Here is a 26419-nt window from a genome sequence, read left to right as displayed (position 1 = left end):
ATTCATAAATTGAAGCCATAATCCCCAATGTGACTGTATGTGGAGATTAGGACTTCTAAAGATACAGTTAAGGTTAAATGAGGTCATATGGATGGCTCCTAATCCAATCTGATGGGGTCCTTGTAATTAGAGGAAGAGACACCAGGGGTGTGCGTGCACACAGAAAAGGCCATTCAGAGGCCATAAGAAGGCCATCATCCACAATCCAAGGAGAGAGGCCTCAGGAGAAACCAATCCTACTTGCACCTTCACTTTGGACCTCCAGCCTCAAGAACTGTGGGGAAAGAAGGGCGTTTTCTGATCACCAAAGCTGCTCTGGCTATGTGTGCAGAAGGCCAGAAGTGTCGGAGATTAAGTTCTTGTCGTCCTTAATCATGATCTGTAGTAGCATCTTTTGTTGGCTTCTTTCCATTCTCTCTCATGCCTTTATCCTCTACTGGGGTTCCCTGGGACCACCTTCCAGACTAACTGCTTGCACTGAATACTCATCTCATTGTCATTGTCCAAGGGAACCTGAACTAAGAGCCACTAAGGGCTACCGTGAGGATTCAGTGAAGCTCTGTATGCATTAGTAGGGCACGTGATGTAATGAGGACTGGGTGTTACATGCAGTGGATGAGTAACTGAACTCTACATCTGAAACTAATGATACACTATGTGTTAACTAACTGAATTTAAGTAAAATTAAATTTAAAAGAAAAAAAGAAAGTATCTACATCACTACATGAGGCTTCACAGTAGCAGTTCAATAAATGCTGATTATTATAATAATGTGGACCCCCAGCCCTTTTGAGCTGACTTGGACTCTGCTCCTCTAACCTAAATTCTCCCTCCCCTTCCCCTTTTCCTTCCCCTTCCTTCTCTTCCTCCTTCTCCTCCTCCTCCTCTTCCTCTTCTTCTTTTCTTTTTTTTTTTTTTTTTCCAATTTGAGAGAGAGAGAGTGTGTGGGATCATAACCTGGGCCAAAACTAAGAGTGGGATACCTAACCAACTGAGCCACCCAGAAGCCCCTCTTCTAGTCTAAATTCTATACTAAATTCAGACTTTATTAAGTGTCTCTCTTTCCTCCGTACGTATCTTAACAATATCCTAGGGTTCACTCCTATAACTGGGAAAAAAGCACAAAATGATGAACCAAGGAGCAAAAATATGTCAAGGGACTCCACATGAAATTCTGCACATGTTCTGGTGGAACATGCCAAAGTAGCTCACACTGACACCTTCCCATAGCCTGAGAGGTGGTTCTTGTTCATTAGCTTGACAGGTTCCTTTTTCACTAACTCAGAGTCAGAAATGCCATGTGGTTGGACTGGAGGTTTCTGGAAACAGTATCCATCTGCATCAGAAAAACTTAAAACGTAAAAAAGAAATTATGATTATCTGTAACGATTTGTCTAGTTGACTGGTGGTTTATAAAACCACAGAGTGGATGTCCAGACCCTAGATCCTATTACAAGTTGTGTCTTTCTTGGGCAAATCATTGAATTTCCTCTGTAGCTCAGATTACTCATGTGGACATGGATGGGTACAGTTAGCTTGTTTCAGACTTTTCGCAAAGCCCTAAAAAGCATTTTTTTTGTTTTGTTTTGTTTTTGGTCAATGAATGAATTTTCATGACACATTAACCTGCATGTAAAAAGACCTGGCCCAGAGCTGGAGTGTGAGAAAACTATGAAAAAAACTGAAGCGCTAACTTGCAAATTTGAAGTTCAGTTTTTAAATAACTCACACAACCAGAAAGTGCATAGGATTCAACATGAGCAGAGTATTCTAGATTATCATACACATTATCTGAAATGGTGTTTTTAAGAGGCTGATAGTGCAGTTCAAGAGTGCAGCCTGAACCATCTGCTTGAGCAGTGAGTCACTTGCAAAGAGCCCTGAGAGCTGCAGACAGAGGTGCTATATGAGATGGTACAAAATATGATATGTTGTATGGATTATTTGACCAAAAATCGATACACTGCTCTTTTTCCAGCTTGTGCATGGAAACACAAAAGTGAAACTGACTAGAAATCAAAATGAAACCGACTTGCCTATTTCTGTTGACCTAGAGAATTAAAGAACAGAATTGACCCAAGAGCATATAAGATGAGAAATAAATGGGTTTTTAAAGATTTTTTTTTCCAGCATTTGAAAACTCACCATGTATCTTTTCTTACACACTCCCTTCACCTAGTGCAGAATTATTAGGAGCTTTTTTCTAGTCTCGCAACCTTGAAAGCTTAGAGCTGGCTATGCCAACTCCACGGCCTTCAGGGATTATACGCACGTGAGACAAAAAAGGAGGCACCTCATCAAAGAGAGAACACACACAGCCTCCCTCAACAGCAAAAATCCTGGCACATTTTGTGCTCACACCTGGTTTTTTGTCCTTTGTTTTAGCATATTCTACCTGTATTCCCTCAGCCTTTCCATCCAGATCTACTCAGACACCAAAGCTTGTTGCTTCTCACTTCTTGCCTCTCTCTTGCATTCCTTCCTTTTTATTTTACAACAGTAATTAAGCCTTGTCTTAATTAAGCCCGCATCCCTCAGACTTCCACCATATTCTCGTAAGTGGAATTTTGTTTGTACTAATTTTCCTTCTTTGAGCAATCCAAGAATGCATCACTGATTTGATGTTTAAATAACCTTTCAGTCATAGGCTTCTACTCAAAAAGTGTGCTGAAGCTCTCCATCTCCAACAGCCAGAAGCCCAGGCTTGTTACTGGAATGTTAAGCTCAGTCTGTAACCAGGAAGTCAACTACCCTTCCAACTACCTCCTAACCCATTAAACCGGTCTTTCTTTTGGGAACCCTGAGTTTGCCATCACTGCGCTTGGGCTTACATCAATGAACTGCTATAACGTTCTTTTAGTCCTTCTACTCTATTTACTTGGCTCTCCCTGGCCTCCAAATGCCCAACTCACAGAAAGTATCTTCTTCCAAAAGGTTTCCCCTTTCTCCCTGGATTGAAGTGAATGCTCCCTTATGGGAGATTCATTTAAATCTGCTGTGAAGAGATCACGGCGATTTCAGACAGAGCAAAGAGGAATCGAAGCTTACATCCTCCTTTGATGAACAGTTGTAGTACCCAGCAGTCTCCTTCATAAATTCACCCAATTAACGCCAAATATTTCCTGCGGTGAACACATCATTAACTTAATTCCTTTCTAACTGAACTGCCTCCATTCCAATACCGGCACGTTAAGAGCTATGGCCACTCCACCTCTGCGGAATGTTTCTGGTACAAGGCTGTCCAGAGCTCTGCCATCCCTAAGTACAGTGTCACTAGCAATGTCTCCTACTGCCTAGACCACAGCGGTGTGTTCTAAAATATTACACCACATCTCTGAACGATCATTATGATAATTTACAGGAAGTTATCCATTCAATTTAACTAAAGAAAACAAATACTCCCACGCACACCCAGTCCACTGTTCATCAATACTCTGCGTGACCAGAGCCTGATTCCTCGAGTCACACAGTTTCCCTAGTCTTCACTTTGGTGCCTACAACTTGCAATTTTTTATATATCTCTTCCTCACCCTAACCCCCCCTCCTCTCTTGGTAACATTCTAAGTTTCAGGACCTGAATAAAGGCAGTGCCATGAAAAGATGCAAACAGTGAGTTCAAAAGTTGGGTTTTCCTCTCTACTAAGCCAGCCTTGAAACCTCAGACTCATGACTTTTGACTCTTGGCTCTCCTTACTGTGCAATGGGATCAGCTCCCTTTGCTTGTTCATTTCCTGGCAAAGACTTATTTGGCAAAGGCACTTCTTCCCCAGAATGGAGCTGGTGGTGGGGAGGGAAGAGGGAGAGGTGAGCAAGGGAGAGGGAGAAAGGAAGACCATCTTTTCTTTTGCACATTTGCTTGGTTTTCCTCCCTTCGTGTGCTACTTGGATTAGGTCTTTATACCTGGAAGTAGCAGGAAAATAATTATTCTAGCTGACCAGGGCCATAAAGATCGAATCAAAGGTGGGTCTGTTGTAGCTTACAGTTAGCATTCCCCAAAATTATAGCAGTGCCTGGGGGCTGACTTGTGGCCCAAAGGACTTGGGTTAGGGTACTTGATCACACCTCAGAGAAGAAAAGGTGTTTCATGTTTTAAATTCATTGTTGAAGAACTGTTGCAGACCTTTCAACAGAATAACAAGTATGCTTGTAGAAAAGTAAATAACATATGCAACTGACTAATAATATCCATCACATATGAGTGGCATTATGTAATCTCTATATAGGCAAATTTGGGATTATGATGTATTTTCTAAGTCACAAGATACACTGATGAAGCACAGCTACATGGTCTTTTAAAATTATTAAAATACATTGAAGATTTTTTAATCAAATTATAAAACATAATAAAAATAGATAGTTCCATGTCTATGATAAATAAAAAATACTTTGTACTGCTATATTATTGAAATATGTGACATTGTTTTAAAAGAAGAAAATTCTACAAATTATAATGGCATCCACATCTAAAAATCACTAAAAATTACAGTTTGATTATCTAAAGAAATCAAGTACAAATGGTAAAATGAATATACTTGTATTTAATTGGAATATTGTGAAGGTTAATGAAATCAAACAACCTTGAAGGAATGTAGGTGATGGTTAATATACCACATTGAATTTTTGGATTAATATTAAAAGAAAACGACCTAATTCATTTCTGTTTATTCCACTATTCAAACCAAGTGAAACTCCTGGGAATTATTAGGGAGACAAATTAAAACAACAGATGGACTCGCAGTTGCCTGCATAAGAATGTCTTTTCACAAAGCCTCCTGACAATTTCAGACATTCTAAGGTGTTCTATTTAATTTCAAATAAAGAACACTACATTTTCCCCTCTTTCCAGGCTGTCAATCTCTGAAGGCCCCAAAGAAAATGATTTGAAAACATCATGAAAGTATTTTCTCAGGCCTTTTATAACACACATCTTGTAAGATAGGTATAAGACACGCTATTTTTTGATGAAAGAAAGAAAGAAGAAAATGTAAGCAGTTTCTATTTCTCAAAGTATGAATCTCCATTTAGGGTATTATATGGGAATAATTATTTTTATGGAACACAATTTGACACGGATTTTAAAGAAAAAATATCCAATTTCCTACTGTATTTTTATTTCACATAATTAAAAGATTTTATCTTATTTTATGGATCACTGAGTTAAGTCAGTCAAACGGTGGCTGTGGTAGCATTTACCTCTGTAAAAGTTTTGCCCTCAGAGAACTGAGTCTATGGATAGCTAATTTTGTTCTGCATTGTTATTTAAGATGCTTTGATAAATAAATATTTAGGATACTCACTAACCTAATGTTTAAAAGAAATGTTTTTTTTTTTTTTTCAATTTTGATAAAAGAGTCACACAGGCAAAATATATCATGGTGGCCTCTAGTGGGGAAAGCTATATAATTTCAAAGCATTTAATTGTACTGATTGCACTAAAATATATTTATGTATGCTAATAAAATAAATAAAATAAATTCTCACAATGGCACTAGGGATTTCTGCTTCCGGCAGTTGCATAGTGGCATTTCACAGACCAACTCTCCTTCTAAGAACAACCAGAAAGGTTGGTTTTTTGTTTTTAATCTGTCTGAAAGCATCAGAGATGTAAAAGGGAGCTTAAGGGCTCACAATCCTAGAAGGAATGAAAGTACTCAAAGAAAGAAGCCCAATATTTGCTACTTTTCTCCTTGGGGCACTTGTTTATTCTCTAGAGGTAACAGAGGTTGAGAAGCTGGGCAGAGCTGCTCGCAACGTTATGTGACTGGGAGCAAACAAATATGTGAGTATATCTCACACAGATGCAGAGATGCTAGTAAACACTTGGAACTCGCCACTGGAATTAATGGAGGACCACACCCCAACAGGGAACATAAGCATGTGGATCAGTTCTCACTGAGACTGAAATCCAGTTAGAAATCGCATCAATGCTCAGTTGGAATAAGGGGTTCTGCCCCTATCTTAAATGTAGCATCATTATCTCTAAATGTTTTCATAAATTATCTGGAGCATTCAGTAAAAATTTGCAATGTATTCTGTAAGACAAAATAACAGAATGAACACAAAAAAGAAAAGGAAAAAACAGAGTAGGAACAAACACACAAAAGATCTATATATTCAAGTTATCAGATGTGGCCTTTAAAATAACATGCTAAAATATAGATAATATGATCAGGACTTTTCCCTGAAAAGTGGAAACAATAACCTAAATGAAGAATTAATAGATACACTTACCAGCAGATTAGACAAATTAGAAGAAAGGATTAGTGAACTGAAAGATAATTCAATAGAAAATATAACTGAAATGCAGAGGGGGTAAAAGGATGAAATGTAAAGGATACAGTAAAAAGATCTAAAATGTATGTAACTGGAGTCAGGGAAGAAGAATTAAAGAGAATGGAACAGAAGTAATACTTGAAGGTAACAATGAATAGAAAATTTTTGATGCTGATGGAAGTTAGAAATCCACAGAGCTAAGAAGCTGTCTATATGGAATCATACAAAGTACCAGAACTAATATATTTTGTTAGAAACTAAGAGCATGATTACTTTGGGAGAATAGAAACTAGCAAAGAGCTTGAGAGATGCTTATGGTTTGGGAAATATATATATATATTTGATTGGGGTGTTTGATCTATACACAAAGGTTTATTCAGTTTGTGAAAATTCATGGGCTACATACTGAAGATATATACCTTTTTCTCTATGTGTTTTATACTTCAATTAAAAGTTTAAATATGTTTAATAATAATAATGATGGTGATAACGATAATAATCCTATACAAATTCCCAAGCAGGAATAATACAATGAAAACCATCCCTAAGCACAGCATATTAAAATCTCTGAAAACAAAACTCAATTACATGCTACTTACAAGACACGCATCTTTAATAAAAGGATATGGGTTTAAAAAATACAAAAAGGGACAATCTTCACCAAAAGAGAGCATATATAAAACTATACCAGTATCATACAAAGTAGTCTTCGAGGCCTAAAGCATCACTAGACAAAAAGAGGGACTTTTCATAATGATGTAACACTTCTAAGAAGATGTAACACTTCTAAATTGGTATGCAATCCAAAAAGTTGATTCACCTTATGGAAAGAGATATTTTAATAATCTCTATAGCTGATAAAATAAGCAAACCAAAAAATAAGTCGGACTATAGAAAATCTGAACAACCCATTTATAAGTCCAACCTGAATGTCAATTTTGATATATGTCAAACAAGATAAAGAACACATAAGTGTTCAAGTACTCACAGAATAATGACCAAAACTGACCTATTATTTTATCAATGAAGAAGCTGAACTGAGCACTTCTGACAGTAAGAGAAATGAAGCAATTGGCTCAAGGTTATAATTATAGATTAGAGTTTTTTTCAGAACATATATATGGAAGCTGGTCCTCAGTACTACAGGCTCCTCGACTTAAATAGGCAAGACCCAAAGTAAATTCTAATAAATGCTTTGCAACTGATCTTCTGGCTGCCCAGATAAGAAGCAGCTGCTATGAAGATTATGCTATAAACATAAACAGAAGACTCTAGGGAGTGTCACTTTCTACTCTAGTGGTAGAATGGTGTCAGATTATAGGCAGATTCAGTGCCATAAATACATCGAGAGGGGCTTTCAATTTATATTTGACAACATAATCAGGGTGTAGTGACTCCAAACAGAGCTCACAATGAGTAACCATAATTTCCTCCTGCTCACTGCAGTGTACTATACGTGGTGAGCATGAATCTCCTAGACCTTAAACCTCAAGCTGCTATAATCAAGTGAAATTTGACAGTAACTAGGAAATCTACAGCCAGTTTGCTGAGTATGTACTGGACAACCATACCTCTCCACCCTAAATTTCTGTGCAAACAGGAACAGAAACAAATATTGCTCATTTTTGGTAAAACACAAAATATTAACATTAACTACAGTTCAGAGTAATGTTGAAATTTACATGCAATTGGTCATTAGCTACCATTTATTTGGCACTCACTATGAGCCAGGCACCATGTTAGGTGATATATATATGTTACATTTAATCTCCACAACAAAATTTCAAGGCGGGTGTTATTCTTCCTTTTTAACTAATGAAAAATCTAAAATTCTGAAGGTTTAAATAATTTGCCCAACATCAACAAACTGAGTTGGGCTCATAGCATGTCTATCTATCTTGAATGTCTACTGCCTGTGTGTTCTACACTGATAATAATCTGATAGAGAAAAGCAATTATTCCGGGGGACACAACTGTGAAAACACAGAAGAGTGTGGAATGCAGAAGAGCAACAATAGATAATACAGAACGAGGATATCTGTGAAAGGAAAGACAAACAAAACCAGAGCAGATGTGGGTCTCTGAGTATTGGAACGTTAGAGAAACACACCTGCATTACTCATAGTTTAAACTGAAAGCAGGGATGCCTGGGTGGCTCAGTGGGTTAAGCCTCTGCCTTTAGCTTGGGTCATGATCTCAGGGTCCTGGGATCGAGCCCCACATGGGGCTCTCTGCTCAGCGGGGAGCCTGCTTCCCCCACTCTCTCTCTGCCTGCCTCTCTGCCTACTTGTGATCTCTCTATCTCTCTGTCAAGTAAATAAATAAAAATCTTTAAAAAAAATTCTCTAAACTGAAAGTATGGGGGGGGTTGATGGGTGATGTGTGGTATGTATGTGAAAAAGATTTTGTATCTTTTAAAATTAACTGTTTAGTAAACTGTATTTTATTTCATGGTACAATTATAGTTATTTTCAATTAACCCTTTTATTAACCAACCCCCCTAAGTCTGTGATCCTCAAACTTTAGCAGGCATCAGAATCATCTGGGGGGCTTGGTATGCACAAACTGCTGGGTCCCATCCCCGATTTTCTGATCCAGAATGTCTGGATGGTATGCAAAATATATATATTTTTAATTTCCGATAAATTTCTGAGTGGTTGTTGAAGCAGCTGGTGCAGAGGCCACATTTTGAGAACACGGCTTGAAATAATTGCTGAAGCTCAAATTGAAATTTCCAGGCAGAGATAAATAGAAAGCCAATGGTTAATAGAACTTAGATCTGATATTGGCTGAACACGTTTTCTTCTATGCGCTATGCTGAACACTTTACACTGCTGTCCTCACTCATCCCGCACAATTACCCTTTGAGGTAGGCACTGCTGATGTCTCACTTCTCAGATGAGAAGATAGAGGTTGGAAAAAGCTAGGAACCTTACCCATGCTCACACTGCTAGAACCATTTGAATCCAGCTAGTCTAAAGTCCAAAACAAATGCTTTCATGGTTCTGAAATATTAGGGTGAAAAAGAGATCATCCAAGGAATTTTAGAAAAATTCAGATTCCTAGGTTCCATATTCAGAAATTCTGACTCAACATCTCTATCATGAACCTCATGAACCTGCAATTAAAACTAGCAACGCATATGCAGACATTGAATTAAGCAAAAAAATATTCTGGTCCCAGAGCACGCAGGCCAGGAAAGGAACGGAATTCATCATGTTGTGTTATAAAGGCTATTCTCATCTGTGCGCATTGTAGAGACTCCACAGAAGAATTTCTTTAATGTAGAATATCAAATCAAGTTAGAGTTTAAGCTTATGTTTTATCATCAATTTAACAATACCATCAACATTGAAATGTGTGGGCCATTATCAAAGGTTCACACCCATCAACCATATTTTCTACTTTGGTCAATTTCCTGGTCCAGCCTATGGTAGTTCCCAACATTGAAGAGCATCAGAGTCCCACAAGAGTGAGGTTGGTGGGTACTGTCTTCATAGTTTTGAGCTCTGGAGGTTCTAATTCAGTAGGAACAGGGCGAGGCTCGAGTCACTATATTAGTGAAAACACTCTAGGCGACTCATGTCATCAGCCAGGTATGAAAACTATTCCAGATCATTTTCTGCATAGTTACTTCCAATTGTAAAGAGCTGAATTACAGATAGCAAGTTGTGCCTTTTGTGGTTTTGAGTATGTATTCTGCTTGGTCCTTTGCTCTGTTGTTTCAAGGAGTCACAGCTAGTGGTCCTGTCAGTCATATCAACACAGCCGAAGACTAGATTGAGAGACAGGAGGAAGAGAGCAGAGCAGCAGAGGGGATCTTGCTCTGCTGAACCCTGAGTCTGGTGCTCGGTTGGAAGAGTCACAAGTTATTACTTCACTGATTTTCTCAGACAGTCAAATAATTTCAAGTAGGAAATCCACCTAAACAGTTTGTGTAAGTAGTGGTAGCAAGAATGTGAAGACCATTGCTGGAGCTGAAAAAAGGCCATCCATTCTTTCACTTAATATGTGCTGCATACCTACGAAGCGCCAGGCACTGTTCCCAGCATTGGTGACCCTGTGGGAAGCCAGAAGGTAACATCCCTAATGTTGTGGTACCTTGAACTGATCAGTGGAGTTGGAAAATGAATAGGTAGAGAAATGAGTGACCATGCTTCCGATGGTGATAAGCATTACACAGAAAATAAAACAGAACAATCCAAAAGCAAGTGACCAAGTTACCAGGGATGAGAAGGCACTACTTCAAGGCAGTGATGGGAAAACACTATGATGAGGTGTCTTTTGAGCCAGATCTTAAACGATGAAAAGCAGTTAACCACATGAAGAAAAATAATGAGAGATAATGGAAAGAACATATATAACATTTTTGAGACTTGAACAGCCTGGAGCATTGCAGAACAGAAGAATGAATAGGTCGAAAAGTAAGGAAGGGCCAGATGATGGAGAGTTCTGACAGTTACATAAGTCATACCTTGTACATGAAGACTTTAATAAATATAAAGGAAAAGAGTATTCCTAGATAGGAGGGGCTAAGAACCACACAGATAAAAACTTTTCCCAAGAAATAAAAAGAAGTTATTTGTAAGTTGATAAAATGACTCTAAAATTGATATGGAAAAGTAAACAAGCAAAAAATTAAAAGGAAGATCAGTGACAGAGAATTAGCCTTTCTGTGTTTTAAAACATAAACCCTCAACAATTTGAAAAGTATGGTATGGGAGCATGAGTCATTTTTCATACATCATATTGAGCTATCAACGGAGCAGAAAAAGAAGTAAAAAAATAGATGCAAATAGATACAGAGCTTTAGAATATGATAAAAAAATGGCACTTCAGATCATCAGGAAACACATGTGTATTGATAAATTGTGATGGGACCCCTTGATAACCATCTGGAAAACAAAATAAAGTTAGATCCATACCTCATCCATATTCTGGGTTAAACTAATTTCAAAAGAAAAAAATGTATATATATTAGTATGGAAATGCAAAACGGTATAGCTACTTTAGAAAAAAGTTTGGCAGTCTCTCACAAAGATAAATATACACTTAGCATATTACCCAGCTATTCTATTCTTGTTCTCCAGAGAAATGAAAACGTATGTCCACATATCCAAAAACATGGATTTTATATAGGCTTATTATATATAATCAAAAAATAGAAACAACCAAAATATCCTTCAACTGGTCAATGGATGAGCAAATTATATTATGGCCATATCATGGAACACTACTCAACAATTGTGGTATATACATCCAATAGAATAGTATACAACTGGGGAGCCTGGGTGATTCAATCGGTTAAGCACCTGACTCTTGGTTTCTGCTCAGGTCATGATCTTGGATCATGGGATCAAGTCCTGCATCAGGCTCTGCATTCAGTGTGGAGTCTGCTTGAGATTCTTCCCCCTTTGTCTTCTCCTCCCTTGCTCCTCCCCCTGCTCTCTCTCTAAAATAAATAAATTTTTAAAATCTTTTGAAAAAGAGAATATTATCTGTTAAAAATAAATAAATGATAGTTATAAGTATCAAACTGCACAAATATCATATGTAGGTGATAAATATAAGTATCACATATACAATATTGAGCAAAAGAGTTAATTGCAGTATAACATATAAATAAATGATGTCTACAAATATGAAATTATGAATCTCAACCATATAAATTTTTACAGACATACGCATGTGTTTTTAAGGTTATATATAGAGAGAGGCCTAAAGAAATGCATAGGCTTGATAATCATCAAGTTCAGGTTAGAGGCTATCTCCGGTGTATAAGGAAAATAAAGGAATTAGAGTAGGGTACCTGGGGAGACAGGACTCTCTTAGTAATTTTCTAAAAAATTTTTTCCATGAAATTAAAAGAAAGTAAGTAGTTTAAGTACCATAAATATTAGGTTAATTTATTTGACACAATCATTTTAAAACATCACAAATTATAAATTTAATAATTAGCATGCTATTATAGTAAAATGTAATTAATGCTACAAAAATAATTTCTTTATGGAATAACTAATTGAAAAATATTAATATAGAGATAGAACTTTTTTTTTTTTTGAAGTAGGCTCTATGCTCATCATGGAGCCCAATGTGGGTCTTCTTGAATTCTTGACCCTGAGGTCAAAACCTGAGCTGAAATCAAGAGTTGGACGCTTAACCGACTGAACAACCCACGGGTCCCTATAAACAAAACTTAAAAAAAAAAATTGTATTTGATAAATATGGATAGGGATAAACAGGGGTAAATGCTAGAATTTGCCAATGCCCTCAAGGCATTTGTTTTGTTTTGTTTATAAAATAAGCATCTCTTAACAGTAAAGGCATCTAAATATTATAGGAATTATAAAATTAAAATATACTATACTACATTTATTTTTAAAGTCTTCTGAATGGACTCAGTAAAGATGGATTCAGGGTTTGGGCCAGCAGCTTCAGTGAATATTTTCATAGAGCCAGTCCTTGGAGCACTTCACCTCTGTTGAAACTGCTAAGGTGAACCTACAAATTTACTAGATTGATTCTTAAGCCCAATTACTAAAGCATTCATAGTTTCTTATTTTGTTAAGTTGTTACTAAACTTGAGTGAGCTTGTATGTTTGCCCATTTTGCTTGTTATTTAACACTGGTTGCCTACTTTCAGAAGAAAGAAGACCCAGTGATTCCTTATAACTAAACATGGTATAATAATTTTAAAACATAGTCACACTCTTATAATACAATGGGATAAATACTGTATAACTTCCCCTATTAGCCTCATATCAGAATTCCCAGTTTTTCTCTTATAAATAGAGCCTTCCCTTCAGCCAAAAACACACCTTACCTTTCTCATCACCCTGTACCTTCAGTTTCTCATGTTTCTCAATTTTACACCAATTCCCACCATGTATTCTGTACAGCATCACCTGGATTTCAGTGGTGGTGTTGGGTCCCCAATGTTGGGTCCCCCAATAATGGGTCCGTGATTAAAGGAGCAAGACTGATATAAAGCGAAGGTCAAGCAAAGCTTTATTTTGTGCCAAGCATCAAGAATCAAACCTAGCGGCCAGGGCCACACCTCTTACAGAGAGCACGACCCCTCCCTGCCTCACAGACTAACTTTTATAGAGCAAAGTCCATGTGCTTGGGCCTGGCCACACACAGATGGCCAATGAGATTGTAACACACAGAGAAAGCTGCGCAGTCATGCTAGGTAACACATAAGTGACCAATCGAATTAAAATTTACCCTATAGTAGACATTTGAACTAGCCTATCACCTTGGTGAAAATTGGCCCCCCAAAAGGCAGGGCCCACACTCCTTGGTAGCTAGGGAGTCAGTATGCATGCTTTACTGATTGGATGTCTCCACCTGCCCAACTCATCCCTGTATTCGGGCTGTTATCTCCACCTGACCTGACCCACCTGGGACTGGTTTCCCGGACTTGCTTTTAAATAAGTTCCCTTGGGGGGGGTGGGCAGGGTCACTTTAAGTTTTACTGCATAAACAACAAAATGGCAGTTCAACTGGGGTGGGGCTGCTCTGGCTAAACAGGCCCTTACAGTGTCTGCTCTAATGAGATTTTCCTAGTTCTCTGGGGTGATGGGTGGGCTTGGGGACTGCTCTGATCCAAAGGATTGAAAAGAACTGAATGTTGAGTTCTTTTTCTCTTTCTCTTTTCTTCCTCCCCATTGCTCCCACCAATAGTGTCTATAGCAGATGAGATTTTGCTCTTCTTTGCCATTAAAGGATGTTTATGAGCAAACACACTTCCCTCCTGAGATAATTAATTTTTCTGCACTTTATACCCTCTTTATTCTCCTGGTATTTTACAATGCATTCCCCCCCCCCCACCCTTGTTATGCTAAGGGTACTCCTTTCATGCAGTATTTCCAACTGACTAATTGAAAATGCTCCTGCTTGAGGCATTTAGATGAAAGAGAGTATCTCCAAACAATGCTTTCATCTTGATAATGGGCCCCTGAGGGGAGCAGAGGGGGAATGGGTGGGAGGAGACTACTTCTCCCTTCTATACTCTCCTTTCTATAGGAACTCACCTGCCAAGGCTCCATTTGAAAATACAGTTGTCAAATACCACTATTCCTCTCTTCTCCTATTTGGCACATTTGTAGCACCAGTTTTCTTGTCCCATCTTGTTTCATGCCTCCACGTTTTTCTCTCTGGAATGACTCCCCCCCTCCTCCTTCATTCGGCAGCCTCTCATTCATCTTTCCCAAACAGCTCCAGGTTGGGCTAAGTGCTTCTCCCATTGTATCCCCATGCAAGTAGGTTTCATAGCCTATACTAGGAATCTGTTGTTGTTGTTGTTTTTGTCTCTGAAAACTGGTTGAGGGTAAGGAAGGTGTTCCTTGCCCCTCCAAATTCTCCATTTGGAGATTTCAGCATCAACTCGGGATGTGGGATTTAAGAGAAAAATACCAGTCTGGTTGATTCTGGCTCATAAATGTCACTCAACCCATTTGCTCAATTTCTACTGCCTCTACCTTACTTATTTCAAGCCCTCATTTCCTTTTGCCTTGATTATTCTAGGAGCAGCTACCCAATCTTCCAACTAAGAACCCCGCTCCAATCCACTTTCTAAGATAAAAACTAGGATTTTTTGAACTAAATTTAACAATATCTTCTGTCTTATTTTATGTTAGATTAAGTGTTCTCCAAAATCTACCCTTGTGCTATTTGACACTGAACTATTTCCAGTCCCCAAGAACTATGAAATATTCTCTTGTCACTGTATATCTTAGCTTTGTCTGTGATACCCTTCCATCATCCTTAAAACAAGTTCAGTGTGTGTGAGTGGTGCCTGGCACATAGTAAACATTCAGGTAATGGTTATAGTGATGACATAATAGTATATATAGCATATGGTACCATCGCAGTAATAATAGTATATATAGCAAATAGCACTACTGCAGTAATAATAGTATATATAGCATATAGTACTATCGCAGTAATAATAGTATATATAGCATACAGTACTATCACAGTACTAATAGCATATCATGCAGCTTACTTTGACCTCCTTGGAAAGGAGTAATTGTCCTTCCTCAGTATTTCCACACTATTATACAAGCTGTATTATAGAACTTAATGCATTATATTCAACTATGTCTTATTTCCCACCTAAATTGTGACATTTCTAGAGATATTTTCTTTCTTTCTGACATACAGTTTTTTTGTCCCAGAGCCTGAAGAAACAGTGATTAGTATATACTTAAATAATCAATTAACCCCACTTTATAGACCAAAAAAAAAAAAAGTTAAGTGACTTCCCCAAACTTAACAAATCCTAGGGTGAGTATCTCAGTTTAAATTCCAAGGACAATGTTCAAATAATAAATACATATATGAGTTTCTTTGTTAAAGAAAACAATTTGTGACTCCTAGCAGCCATTCAAAAACTGGTAAACTATTCTTAGTTTATACCTTTGATGCCATCTTAATAATCTACTCATGCTGCTCAGACCCGGATAATGACTGTCACAGCAAATAAATCATGTGCAGACTACACTGTACCAAGCATAGCCCTAAGTGCTTCACATATATTCACTCATTTAACCCCACATTTTCTGACAAAAGAAAAAAAAAGTTATTTTTGGCTTCCACAATTGCCTTTGCAAAGACTGTTCTCACTCTGTCTTTCTATTATAGGTAATCTGGCACTTCACTTTTTTCTTTTAAAATCTTCACTTTGTCTTTGGTGTTGTATAATTTCAAGAGTATGTGGCTAGGTGTGGATTCATTTGTTTCTGCTAGGGACATGGTTTACTGACTAAAACTGGGAATTCACATCTTGCATTAAACCAATATTTTAAAAAACATATATTTTCTTTATTTTGGCCATTATATTTTTTTAATTTTGCCTTTCCTGAATTTGGTCCTCTTTTCTCTGAAATTTCTATTGGGCATGTGTTGAACCTTCTCATTTTTTTCTCATGCTTTTTAACATAGTCTCCAACTTTTCATTCCTTTTTTCTGAATTCTGAGCAATGACCTCAGATCAGTCTTTTGGTTCACCAATTCACCTCCAATGTATATATTACGCTGTTCAATCAGTTCACTGATTTTTTTTTTAATTTCAGCTTTTATATTTTTTGATTTTTGGAGGTTCTATTCAGTTCTTTAAACCAGTTTTTAAACCTTTTTTGACCTTTTTCGTGCTTCTGTTTTTTTCAGTCTTCAACATTTTCTTTTAGAACATTATTGATGTAAGACACACTTTATATTCTAGATCAATGGACCATAAACAGAGCTTGCACCACTCCTCAGAAGGTATTTGGGAATGTGCATGGACAGTTTTGGTTGTCATAGTATCTGAGGTGAGGGTAGGAGTGGGACTGTTACCAGCTTTTACCACCCAGAGAACACTAAACAACCTTTGGCAAGTGAGTAAGTCCTGCACAAGGAGAAACTTTCCTGCCCCAAACTGAAAGAGTAATGCTGTAAAGAAAAACAGATTCAGCCAAAACTGTTTGTTCTCTTACCTTTAGGGCCTCTTGAGTCTCTCAACTCTTGAACATGGTGAATTCCTTCCTTCTTTCTTCTGTAATTTCAGTTGTGAGTTCAACTCCAGGGCAGTTCATCTGTGGGAATTATTTGCTGGGATGGGTTGAAGGTAAATCTCTCCAGAATGATTTTATATTTACTGATGTCAGGTGCCCCAGGAGTATTAATAGGCTAATATAAGATTGCACGTGAATTTATGAGCCCATGTCACACACGGGCCATGTAAGTTTGAATACTAAATCTGCATGATGGCTGGCAGGCCTTTGGTTATGAGATCTTAGAAGAGACTATTTTTTTTCATTCAGAATAGGAACAGAGAAACTTTGATGTCATCTGTTTCTTGGGTAGGTAAATATTTTACCGGCCCATGCTGATTTTATGTCTGTCAATACCAATTATAACTTACCACCTCGTGTAGAACAGAGACTTTATCTCTGCTATTGGCATGGGCATTAAGCCCACACTCCTCAATTATCTATCTAGCTAGGGCAGCCAGAGTACACTTGTGCTTATAACCCTGAGTTTTCAGACCCTCCTTCTCTTTTTGACTCCCAGATATTAATCTTATATTGTTTTAAACTCATCAATGTATTAAGAAGTCAGATGGTGAAATCTTATCCAGCATTTTAAGTCTTATTATTATTTTATTTTTTTCAAAAGAAATGCCAGGCTATCTAGTCTGATGTACTGTCCTTTTCTTTGTATTCCGGAACAAATGGGCTTCTTCCATTCTTATTTTACAGAGAAAAACACAGACATACACAAAGAATAAATGCTGGACTCGTGGTTCTGGCAACTTTCTGGCTATTTCAATATTAAATATTTAAATTTAAATGAAGCTTTGAAGTTCAGATGATATATCCTAAAGTTGGCTCCATTTACAACAACACTTAGTATTTATGGCTATTTTTCATCTAATGGTTTAAGCTGTGTTATAGCAGATTTCTCAGAGCTTGATGGTAGTGTAGCTAATTGAAGTTACAGAGCTAATGCACTGACCCATTCACAGGATGATTATCCATGATTTACGGCTGTCACAGAGCAGCAAAAACATGCTGATTTACTTAAGAAATTCATAACACATGGAAATGTGGAATGGTTCAATAAGAAACCATTACCGCTATCTTAATTTCTTGCCTTTTTGCATGGCAGTACACAAAATTGATCAATGCACATTTTCTCATCTACTTTTAAAAAATAACAGCTTTCCAAATTCTAGTTAATGCACTCTTCATTTCCTTTTCAATTCCTGAATATGCCATAGAATTACAGAATTTCAAAGGCAGACTGTCATTTATTTCCCAAATTTGAGTCCTTTAATTATTCTACATAGAATAATCATATTCAAGATGGAAGAAAGTTAGAAGAAACTGTTGTTTAACTGATAGACTATAACACAGGAGTAAGTGTTACTAGGAGAGAGTTTCGAGTTGTAAATGATTGGATTGCAAACCGAGGATGGGAATGTAAATTCATTCCTTGATTACAAACGAAGTTCCACTTTCTCATAAAGGACTAGTAAGTATCAGTACAATAGTGTATGCAAGATTGTTTTGCTCATTAGAGAAAAGATGAGTACATGGATGGCATTCTTAGTTTTGAAGACTGTTAGTTTTGATGACTGAAACACATTAGCAATGTAAAGTACAGGTATATTGTTCGAATAAATATTTCATATTGGATTTAGTGAAAGATCTATGGTCATCTTATATTCATAATATCTGGTAATATGGTTATTAGGTGGCAGAGCCTGATCTCAGAAGAAGAAGTGGAGTTTTTGAGGCTAAAGAAGCCAGGGGAGATTGGGCTGCTAGCCCAGTCCAGTAGTTAAAAGGACAAGCAACACAGGAGGTTCCCAGAAGCTGAAGATAACGTAGCATTTTCTCTTCCAGCATGCATGATATGAGTACAAGTTTGGCCCCAAAAGAACCACATGGACCCCCTCGAATGTACAGGCAGTCAGTATCAGGGCTAGGCAAAGAGTTAATGAAGGAAATGCAGTTCTTTTGTCTCTTTGATGGAATGATAGAAATTGTAGTGCTAAACAGAGCCAAGGAAACCCGTGTTTTCAAGATTGTATACTTTGAGTTCTCTGGTTGCTGCCTTTGTGACAAGCTTGGCTCACATATCAATTACTGATGTTTGGGGTACCAGGCTCCAACATAATTAAACTTAAAATCAAACTTTGATCTTCCAGCATTTAGAGCTGTTCCCAAGACCTGAATGTCAGGCATTAGTGTTAAACTGAAGTGTAGTGTTAATTACTTGTATATGACATGGTTAAAAGGGATCACTGTTGAGTTTCTATTTTAATCATCAAGGGCCTCTTTGACCCTCAGATGAAAGACAGTTAACTATTCCCCGGGTTGAATTTAAAATAGATTTTATAACCCTGCCTATTTGAACACAGTACACTCTACTTTCTGCTTGGTTGCATTCTTTGGTCTACTCTTGATATTCATTTTCATACTGAATCACAGGTTATAATCTTCTGGTTTTTTCAGCCTCTACTAATGTCAGCTGAAGTAAAAATAATGGTTTTGTTACAATATCACAAAACTCAAGAATTACAAACATAATTTTTGTGTAAAATATGTACTTTGTATATTTATTATTTTTAAGATTTTATTTTTATTTATTTAGAGAGAGTGTGTGAGCAGGGTGGGGGTAAGGGCAGAGGGAGAGGGAGAGGGAGAGAAGAAATCTCAAGGAGACTCCCTGCTGAGGGCAGAGCCCAGCACAATGATGGCTTCCATCCCAGGAGCCTGAGATCATGACCTGAGCCAAAATCAAGTATTGGAGGTTCAACCAACTGAGCCATCCAAGTGGTCCCCTTATACTTTTTATTAAAAATTTTTTAAAACTAATCTCTGCAGCCAATGCAGGTCTTGAACTTATGGCCCTGAGATCATGACCTGAGCCAAAATCAAGAGTCTGAGGCTTAACCGACTGAGCCACTCAGGTACCCCAAAAATATGTATTTAAAACAGTGAGTTCTACGTAGGTGAATTAGTAAAACATATTTATGTTACTCTGTAAAGAAGTTCTCAGGACAGAGTCTCAGATTTGTTTGACTGGATTGTAGAGAGATAGAGAACTGGGAGGAATCAGAGGCCAAGGTCACAGCAGGTGTATATGTGAGCATGTGTGTACACAGGCATGTGTGTACCACTGTATACTCCTATGGCGTTTACTTTGGAGATAATACCCAAGATAATACCCATATGGAGCCATTTCAATTAGGTGCAATGATGGCCATAATTAGGTCAACTAAGGGGCATTATGGGAAAGGAGGAATATTTCCACATCACTGAATATATGTAACCAAGGAACTATCAGAGAAAGTAGTGAGTAATCAGAGTTAATTCAGAAAGATGCACTTTAAGAAGAAAGTGGTAGTTTTATGTTCTTCATGTTATAAATATATTCTGCTGAAAATTAAGAGTTAATCCAGAAAGATGCACTTTAAAAAGTGGTAGTTTTATATTCTTCATGTTATACATATATTCTAAAAGTTATGTGAACCATTTCACGTTCACCTTTTTTTTAATCTGTTTGGTACACAAATAAGTCAACTCGTTATTGATTACAAGGCTCCAGCACCTTTCACCATTATTAATTAAGCCAGTTTCCCAGGCAGCTGAGGCTTTGCTCCCCAATCACAGAGAACTTTTCATGCCATAAAGCTACAAAATCTGGGAGTCAGTGAGCTAAATTTACTAAGCTGCAATTTTTAAGATTGCTTCATGATCTTAAAACTGACATCTGGGTGTTATTCTCATGCATCCTCCTTTGCTTATGTTTAGAATTACCATTAGACATCCCTATGTCATTTGGATCTTAATAATTTTGTGAAAAAGAGAGAAAAACTCCATAAATACATTCTCTCTCCCATACATGAGAGACTGACAACATTGAAATAAAATACTAAACATGATTTACAATGTGTTGGACCCCATTGGTCCAGTACCACATAGTAACACTCTTCTTGGCACATAGCAAGTGTCCAGCAAATATTGTTGATTGATTGATTAACTCCAAGATATATTGAAAAGAGCATAGTGTCAAACAGATCTGGCCTCACATATGTTAGCTATATGACTTTAGGGAAGTTATTTAACCTCTCTGGGCTTCCAATTCATCCTCTGTTAATAATATGTACCTGACAGGCCTGCTAGGAAGTGAAATAAGACAACATAAATAAGGCACATAGGACACTGCCCCTGCTAGAGTGAAATTCAATATATATTAATTCCTTTCATCAGATGTCTTTTCAATGCTGCACATATGGATAAGTAAGCATCTGCATCTTAGCCAGCATATTTCTGGAATGATTTAATCTCATTTATTTAATTAAAGGTAAATACTTTTTTGCACTATAAAAATAGCCATTGTGTAACATAAAAATTGTGAAAGTTGGTATATACGAAAAAATTCACTGAACCATCATTAATTTGAACTTCCTTAACTCAAAATGGAAGTGAAGTAAGAAATGAGGAGTGTCTAAGCCTTGAGTTATTATTTGTTGTTGGGTAAATACTTTGGCTACAATAGTGTCACAGGGAGCAAGCGGTTATAAGGAACAGGCATGACTCGAGCTGGCAGAAAATGCAGGAAGACTAGTCAATGACTGTGCTGTTCGGGGCAGGGCCGGGGGGGGGGGGGTTGAGGAATGGGTGGACAAGAGCAGGAATTCAGGTGAACCACCAAAGGCCCCAAGGCTTTGAGGAAGCAGGTCATTCAAATCCTCTGCCTCCTCTCCTTCTCTCCTTCTAGAGTCCTGTGGCACTTTGACCTACTCATTCCTCAGATAGAGCTGCTCCAACCCCAGCTTTCCATGGCTTCCTTTCCTTAAGTATCCAACAGCAGCTGACTCAAGTGTCTGCATATCCCATCCAGACTTGGGGAGACACAATTTCATTAGCTCAGCAGAACCCAACACTGACTCCCTCTGGCCAGCTTATCACCCAGAACCATAGAAGAATGGCTCTCAGAAAGTTGCAAAAGAGTGGATTTAAGCAAAGGTTGGGCACAACAGGCAAATTTAAAATTAATATTCTGAATCAGTCTAAAACTCCCAATAAATATGTCAAAAACATCAAGTCTTTAGGCATTACTCTAGAGTTTTACATATATCGGTCATTTCATTTTCTCAGCAATGCTGTGGGGCAGCAATGCTTGGTATCTTTGTTCCAGATGATGAAAGGGAAGTGCTGGAATGTCAAGTGACATTCTCAAGACCAGACAGCCAGGAAGTGGCAGAGCTGGGTCTCTAACACTGGCAGCCTAGCTTCAGAGTTTGCTTTGAACAGCTATGCGTGTCTGCCTCTCCAAATTACTTCTACCTGTAAACAGGTTTGATTTTAGAGCTCTGGGCGCTGTCATGAAGAGCAGCATTTCTAAGATCTGGCACAGAAGAATCCCAAGGACAGAACCATGTTTTCCTAAATCCAGATCCCCATTGGTAACAATCCCCCAAGGCAAAGCAGCTAGCTGGAATCCAGACAGAACCACCTGTTCCGGGTGTGATCAATGGAAGGGAGTGACAGCCTGCCTATTGCCAAAAGGGTGGTAGGAAAACGTTGAAGGAACACACTCATTTTGTCATTCATTCATCAACAGATTGATCTCACAGAAAACCATTTTCTCTGAATCATCTGTGAGGCAAGCCCCAGTGTTCCCTGCAAAACTAGAAGAGATCCCACTGATTTCTACTCTATTACTATAAAGAGGTGAAAGGGGTATTACCCATCAATCTTCTCACGATTATGAGTCAATTTCCTAACATTAGCATGAAAATGTCTGCAGACATATCGCGCAGGTTGACATAATCTGTCTAGCTAATGTTCACAGTGATGAAGCTAAACATCCTTACATGAGCCATACAGTTTGATGACCTCCTTTCTTTCAAAATTTATTTATCGCTGAACGCTACTATAAATACTACTTTTGAATAAAAAAAGCTCTCCAAAATATAGCAAATCCATTTTATTGTACATTTAAAATATAATTTTTAGAGTCTCAGGTAATTAATTAGATGGGCTATTATTATAATAAGTCCACTGTGTAAAACAAAGGGAATGTTTATACTTGCTAATGATTTCTCCATAAGCCAGTGTGACAAAATATTTTTAAAAGATACTACAAAGTATCTTAGCAGTGTTTGAGAGGCGTATTACAAAACTCCCGTCTAACAGATGTGCCTGTGACAGTAAAAGAAAAATAAACTTCCAAATATTCACAGGCATGTTTGCCCACCTTCCAGACCTACTGTACAATTGCTGTGTGCTGGAAAATCAAGCACCTGCAAAGTACAATAATTGATTGACTGTGACTAAGGGCTGTGCCAAAGTTTCTGAAGCCTTCTTAAGGCTCCATAACAAAACACATATAACAATGGTTGGTCACAAAACTAACACTGACAATTAAGTTTCATGAACTAACTGAGATTTGCGACCTTCTGGTTTCAATTTTACAGTTCAGTTCTGCCAGATGGAGTAGGAAGAAAATAACATACATAATTAAAATCAATGAAGTTATATCAACCCCAAAAGCCAAAAAAAAAAAAAAAAGCAAGAATCAAGCAAGCAAAAGAAATCTTGTTTCCCCACATCTATAGTCATAATTAAAAACCTAGAAGTCAGAACTTGAAAGCCTTAAAGAAGAAATCTTAGCTATTATGTAAAAAGCTTCAGATAAATCACTTAGATCAGGATAATGTGTAAGGACAATATATAAGAATATCAACAATTACCTGTTAAGGAAAGAGACATATATTATCTGAATGGAATGAAGATTAGGTAGTCATGTGGCTATTTAAGAACAATTAGAGGAACGTGCAATGACAAAATTGAAATAAGTAAAAGTGTGCTACTTGGGCAAGAAGAGACACCTGTCAGTAGGAAAAGGAGATAGCAAGTTGCATAGTGGCTGGCACATAGTAGCCCCTCAGTTATTTTTAATTAGTGAATTACTGATGCCATAAAAGGCCCCCACTTGGCTAAAACAATTAATCTTTGATAAGGCATCACAAAGGGGTAACTGCCAACCAGATTGCTATTGGAGAGTGGGAGGAGTCGAGTTATTACATCATTTCTTGAAACGTGTCAGATAATAAATTCAGCTTAAATGAGGTCAATAAATCTATAAATGTGAATAAATCTTATCTCTACATGAAATAGGACTTATGATTATTTTTTAAGGTAAGAGGAAAAACATCTCATTCAGCCTATACCATTTTCTGGTCAAAACCAAAAGGCAATCTACCGAATGGGAGAAGATATTTGCAAAGGACATATCCAACAAGGGCTAATATCCAAAATATATAAAGGATTTATACAACTTGACACCAAAAACAAACAAACAGTGCAATTAAAAAATGGGCAGAGGACCTGAATAGACATTTTTCCAAAGAAGACACACTGACGGCCAACAGACACATGAAAGGACGCTCAACATCACTCATCATGACAGAAATGCAAATCAAAACCACAATGAGAAACCACCTTACAACTGTCAGAATCGTTAGCGTCAAAAAGACAAGAAATAACGACTGTTGGCAAGGTTGTAGAAAAAAAGGGACCCCTGTGCAATGCTGGTGGAAATGTAACTGGTGTAGGTGCTATGGAAAACAGTATGGAGACTCAAAAACACCTAAAAATGCAAATACCACATGGTCCAATAATTCCACTAGTGTATGTACCCAAAGAAAATGAAAATACTAATTTGAAAAGACACATGCACCCTTATGTTTAGTGCAGCATTATTTATAATAACCAAGATATGCAAGCAACCTAAGTGTCCCTTGGCAAATGAATGAATAAGGAAGATGTGTGTGTGTGTGTGTGTGCATGTGCATGTGTGTGTGTGTGTGTGTGTGTGAGAGAGAGAGAGAGAGAGAGAGAGAGAAATGGAATATTATTCAGCCATAAAAATGAGATCTTGCCATTAGCAACAACATGGATGGACCTAGAGGCTGCTATTCTAAGTGAAATATGGTAGACAAAGAAAGACAAATACCATATGATTTCAATTATATGTAGAATCTAAAAAACAAAACAAATGGGCAAGCAAAGTAGAAACAGACCCATACATACAGAGAACAAGCTGATGGCTGCCAAAGGAGAGGGAGGTCAGGGATGGGCCAGGTGGGTGATGGGGAGTGGGAGATAGAGGCTTCCGGTTACAGAATCAGTAAGTCATGAGAATGAAAGGTACAGCATAGGGAATATAGCCAATGCTATTGTAATAGACTTTGTTGTATGGTGACAGATGGTAGCTATACTTGCGGTGAGCATAGCATAATGTACAGAGTTGTCAGAAAGAAAAAAAAGAGACAGAGAACATCTTATTCAGCCTACTGATTACACATACAGTTTTTTAATGTCCTTCCCTGAAATTCTACTGAAATTAGAAAATTGAGGAAAAGATGATACTAGGCAAGAGAAGAAAAGCTATGGAAATAAAATTAAGATGTGAAGCAGATGAAAATCTTTATATAATAACTTCAGTAAGAGTCAAGAAACCGGACACACACACTCATGTATGCATGTATACACACACACACACACACACACACACATCAGTACTGTGTATAAAATGAAGCTATTAGTATTGGGGAAAATTGAAAATATTTAATGAAATAATTTGAAAAGTCTCAATTCCTCCTTAGAAAAACCAAAATATTTAATCTTGATGACATAAAAGACTCTGCCAAACAGAAGATTTGGCAGATCTGTCTGTGTTAATGTGAAGTTTAGTTTATTCATTTCCACTGTTCCATAGCATTAAATTATATAAATACATTATATTAATTACATGCTACATTTTACACTCAATTTCCAATTGGTGCATAGATGTATTTTTCTGTTAAAAACAGTGTTACTACAAACATTGTTGTTTATTCTTATACATTTGAGAGCTTCCTTTGGGTATGTGAGTGGAACTCAAACTATGGTAGCTTCAAATTACTAGTTAATACTAGATGTTTTCCAAATTGATTTAAACCCTCATTGGCCGTATATTAAAGTTTCTGCTGCTCCGTATTCCTGCTAGCTCTTGGTATTGTCAGATTATTATTACTTTTTCAATTTGGGGGTTAATTGATATCTTTATGCTCTTGAGACTCCTTACCTATAAACTGAGCACATTTCTCTTTTTGTTTGGATCTTCTTTAATATCTTTCAACACAGTTTGTTATTTTTCATTAGATTTATTTTCAGATAAACTGTATTATAAACTGATTTAAAATTTTTTGAACCTGCAAAAAGGTGGTTAAAGTACTACTATATATTTTTCTTATGAATTGACCATTTTTAATATTTTGTCACATTTTCTCTCCTCTTTCTTTCCCTCTCTTTCTCTCTCTCTCACTATATACTGATCTCTCCCTTTAGATTTTTGGGGAACCATTGGAAAGTAAGATTCAGCCATTATGAAAATTCACTTTTTGAAATATCTCAGTATGTTTCTCCTAAAAAAAAGAAAATTCTCTTACATACCCCGAATAGCAATATAAATATACCACTTCATAATACTTTCTAAAGTTGTTCACATACCCATTATTCCAATATTAGTCCTATTTTAAAAATCCAGATACATAAAGAATCACATATTCATCATCCGATATTTTTAATCACATTT

Source organism: Enhydra lutris, unplaced genomic scaffold (assembly GCF_002288905.1).
Source record: "Enhydra lutris kenyoni isolate GAN:26980312 unplaced genomic scaffold, ASM228890v2 scaffoldscaffold36, whole genome shotgun sequence".
Taxonomy (NCBI): Eukaryota; Metazoa; Chordata; class Mammalia; order Carnivora; family Mustelidae; genus Enhydra; species Enhydra lutris.
This window is presented reverse-complemented; position numbering follows the sequence as displayed.